This window comes from Ursus maritimus, unplaced genomic scaffold, assembly GCF_017311325.1.
Source record: "Ursus maritimus isolate PB19 unplaced genomic scaffold, ASM1731132v1 scaffold_36, whole genome shotgun sequence".
Lineage (NCBI taxonomy): Eukaryota > Metazoa > Chordata > Mammalia > Carnivora > Ursidae > Ursus > Ursus maritimus.
In genome coordinates, this window is record NW_024426230.1 from 352041 (window position 1) to 356653 (window position 4613).

At 39.8% G+C, this 4613-nt stretch overlaps 1 protein-coding gene across 8 annotated transcripts in view; it reads left to right on the forward strand.

Moving 5' to 3' along the window:
- Positions 1–788: 788 nt before the first annotated feature.
- HNRNPC (heterogeneous nuclear ribonucleoprotein C) overlaps positions 789–4613 on the forward strand; it is a 54286-nt gene continuing 50461 nt past the window's right edge. For 4 of the 8 annotated variants that reach the window (XM_040620677.1, XM_008711127.2, XM_008711128.2 and 1 more), the window contains exon 1: positions 789–948. The gene's annotated coding sequence lies outside the window, so the exon portion shown is untranslated. Of the gene's footprint in view, positions 949–1593; positions 1640–4613 lie in introns of all 8 variants that reach the window. The other 4 variants (XM_040620679.1, XM_040620678.1, XM_040620680.1 and 1 more) reach the window with 3 other exon arrangements.

The window sequence follows — 4613 nt, forward strand, 5'->3', positions numbered from 1 at the left end:
GGTATCAGCAGGATGACTTGAGGCCAAAAGGTGGCCGTAGCATTCCAGGCCAGCGCTTTAGACTTCCTTTACTTCTTGCAGTGGAAAGGAATAAGGAAGTCCTTTGGTTTGGGTGAGATACGCGTTGTCTGAAGAAGGGGGCTTGAGAGGCTGACAAGTGGAGCTGTCCAGGAGGGAGCTGACATTTGAGTCTAGAACAGAGAGGGGATGTAGGGTCGGAGAAACTGTAAAGTTGGTCAGTTTTCTGCAGCCTGGTCTTCACTGCTCCCTCCCCTCTCTAAGAAAAGTCCTCTCTTTAGCTACATTCGGTGGAGGATTCACTAAGCGCGTCAGCTTTTTCCTAGGCCCCGTGCTAGGACAGATCCTCCGAGCCGGCTACCTAACAAAATCCCTCAATCCTTCCCCGCCCCCGCGCCGCGGGAATTCTGAGATCTGGGCGGGTCTTCTGCTAGGCGCTGTAGGGAGCGGGGATAGGAGAATACAGCCGCCAATCAGACCTCCCGGATACCCGGATGTGAAGCGGTGCGCGATACAAAGGCGAGTTACCACCCAGCGCTTCGTCAGGTAGAGTGACCAATAAGCACGTCTCACGTGATAAATGACAGGAAAAGTAACCATTTACAAACTAGTTTCTCTCACGCATGTGGAAATTCTCTTGCATAGTCTAACCCACTACTGATTGTGATTGGGCAGAATTGTGAAGAGCGGTAGAACTGTCTAATTAGAAGCCGGAGCGAGAAAAGTCGCAGCCAATAGCACAATTCTCGGGAGCGGGGCGGGGGCTAGGCCTTCGCCTCGGCGGCAGAGGAGACTCGGGGGCCATTTTGTGAAGAGACGAAGGCTGAGCTGTGCGGCCGCGTTGTCGACCTCGAGCAGCAGTTGACTTCTCCACGTAGAACCCGGGAGTAGGAGATTCAGAATCGAATCTCTTCTCCCTTCCCCCTCCTGGTAAGTGGAGGGGGCAGAAGCAGGGCAGGCGCTGGGTTCCTCGGCGAGCGCGAGGGGGTGTGGGAGAGAAGACGAGGGAACCCTACCCTCGGTAGAGTAACCAGGCCTCCATTTATTCTCTTTGCGTTGGGGCATTAGGTTTTATGCGGGAGAGATTTTTACAGGCCTCAGCTCTTGCGCAGATTTAACCTAGTGTCCTTTAGGCCACGATCGGCAGGGAAAACGTCCTTTTCCTTTTTCGCTCTTTTTTTCTGTGTTAACGGCTTCTTTCCTTTCATTTTCTACGACCATGAGGACTCCAAGAGAGAGATGAAAGGGAAGATCGAGATGCTCATTAATACAGTTGAAGTTCATGTAGTGCTGATGTCTCCTGTTAAATTTAAAAATTGGGCGGGGGATGGGTAAGGGTTACCAAGTATATATTGTACCGCGAGCCTCTAAAATCTGGAGCGTACCGCAGGGCCTAAGAGTAGTAAATATTATAACAATAGATTTAATGTTTTACTGATTACTTTTTATTTTACATCTCTCTGAGCAATGGCGGACCTCGAAGTAGTTATTTTCAGTTATATATTTTTAAAAATATTGTAATCTCATTTACATATTAACAGTAATAATTAAAGCTGGCTTACTTTTTATCTGCAGGTTACAAATCACTTGAAATATATAAGTTAGTGGAACTTTGCTTGAGGTAGGTACTGCTATCTTTCTCAGACAGAACCTGAGAGGCACAAGAGTGTCGATTGCCAGGGTCATAATAAATCAGTAGCGGAACTACTAAGGAATTTGACTCTACTAGGTTCGTCAAGTGTTTTTTATCTAGCTATTGGAATAGTATGTATTGATAGTACTGTATTTGAATCTTTACGAGAACCTAATTACAGCAGTCACTAGCGGTAACTGGAAATTCCCAAACTGTACTTGGGAAAAATATTTAATTACGAGAATTGGCAGTTGTTACTAATTTAACGTTCTAATACAAACTTAAAATCTGATTTACAGGATATTCTGGAATTAATTTTCTAAAATATCTTAACTCTCTGTAAAAAGTATGTAGTTATGCATACTTTTTAGGAACTACATATTTTTTATTAAAGTGTTAAAGTGCCCACTATTTCTAAGTCCTGAAACTTAAAAAATGTTCGCTAAGTTTATAAAGTTACATAGGTGTTTCAAAGTAGTATCACATTCACTTATCCAAGAAATCGCCTTTTTTTTTTTTTTTTGATACTTGGGGAAGATTTCTTTTTCGTAATATGTTCTCTCACAAAAACTGGTAAGCAAAATTTAAACCAATAGTGTAGGATAGATTCATCCTTTAGGAAACAGAAGGTAAAAGTACTTTTTTCCGTAGTAGTTAATGGATTTGTCAGTTCCCTCACCATGTAGATAATGTAATAGGATTTAAAAGCATTGCTCTTTACAAAAAACATAAACATGTATATTATTACATGGGCTGAAAACTAAAATTTATCACTGCAGAACTGTAAGAAATGAGATAAGGGCAGTGATTAGTTAATTTAAGTCACAAACGTGATAAAAATATTGTAGGCAAATAGAAATGTAAGGAAGTAATATCTAATAACAACTGATAAAAATTGAAATTAATTGAAGGGCACTTTTCTTGCCTTGACGTTTTAGAAATATGGGTTTCTTGGGATCAGCGTGTACCAAGGAAACCGTTCCTTTGAGTTGATATCCATCTGGAAAGTTTGGCCCCAGAATTAATCTCTGAAACAATTTTAGAGGTGTTTTCAGATAGGTAGGCTTTAGTATTATTTTAATGTGGCTAAAGAGGAAGGATGACTAAATTGTAGGTCTTCTGACATTTTTGTGTTTCCCATGCTCACTGCACTGGAATGCTTGGTGTTAGTTGCTATTCCTTCTGTAGAGAATTTAAACATTGCTTATTTTTGTGATTAGGGCTTTAGTGGGTTTCATATAGCATGCAACGTATTGGATGGAATTGCTGTAAGAACAAGGAATAAATTTCTAATATTAAAAATTATATTAAGTAATTATTTTAAGATGTTAGCTGGGGAGTGACAGAATCTTGGCCTTAGAGTTAAGAGAACTGTATCCCCATCTCCCTCAGCCCCGTTACTGTGTTAGGCAAATCTGTCAAACGTTATGGATTTCAGTTTCATACTTAAAAGGGTGCTTAGACATCGTACCTATTTTAATTTCTGATTTCTGTTCAGGTCTTATGTTGTCAGAAGGCTGAAAAGTGTACAGAAAGTTCTATTAAAAGCAGTTTTTATAATATGTATCTTAACTTAGTCTTGAAGTAGCTTTATAATTGTAAAATTATAATTTACATTATTTGCTGATACTTAATATATATATTCATTCTGATTGGGGTCAGGGAAAATGATGGTTTTGTACATATTAGATTTATTAGAGAATTGGCAGGTGAGAACCAGCACTATTTGATGTAGCATAACTGCAAGTGTTGTCTTAGGTGTTAGAAAGTTGGGGTTTATAAAGGGGGAAAAGGATTACTGTAGCGTTTTTTAATTCTCTTGGGCATTTACTATGATAGGTCATGATGCTCTTGGATTTATTTTATACCACTCTAAACTATGGGATAGAGGTTCCCCATTAAATCCTCATAGTGGTTCTTAAATGTGAACAGACATTAGAATCAGGGGAATAGTTAAAATAGATTGCCGAGCTCCACCACCAGCATTTCTAATTAAGTCTGGTGTGGGCCTTGGAAATTTGCATTTCAAATAAGTGCCACTTGGTGCTGGTTGGCATCCCTCACTTTGAGAAGAGTGCTTTAGAAGAAGGGATCCAAACCTCCCAGAGGTTTGACAAAGTATAGATTAGGTATACTGTTCATTGCAAAGCATTATAATTAGGCACTAAAGTTGTTTGATCTTTTTTTATGAATTGGTAGCTCATCAATTTAACATAGCGTTTTGGAAGACATCTTTATGACTTTCAGAAATGTAAATGCTTCTTTTCATATTAACTACTTGGTGAGCGTTTGTCTTCTGACACATGTGCAAAGGATTTATTTGTAGATGAGCCACAAAGTTACTTAACATACTGTGAAGAGTCTGAGTACCGGGTTCAAGCTGTGACTTAAGTAAGAAAATTGAAAGTTTCACCGTAACGGGACATCACAAACACTGCCGTAGAGATAATCAAATGTATACATTTTCTACAACTTTTTTCTTTATAGTTTGTACAATTTTTTTAAGATTTTATTTTTAGGTAATCCCTATACCCAACGTGGGGCTTGAAGCCACAACCTTGACATTAAAGAGTCCCACACTCCACAGAGTGAGTCAGCCAGGTGCCCCTATGGTTTTGTACGATTTAACACATCAGTCCAAACGTAAAACTAATTTACAGGTTATACCTAAAGTAGTCTGCTACTTGGAAAAAATTTACAGTTAAAATTTTAGAGGTTTAGTACCCGTTTTGTTGTCATTTACACATAATTGACTCAAGGAACACGTTTTACTTTTACTATTTTTTATTTTCTTTCTCTCTTTTTTTTTTTTTTTTTAAGAGGGAGTTGGGGAGAATCTTAAGCAGGCTCCGTGGCCAATGCAGGGCTCAATCTCACAACCCTGAGATCATGACCCGAGCTGGAATCAAGAGTCAGGTGCCTAACCGACTGAGCCACCCAGGCGCCCCTGGACACCCCCCCC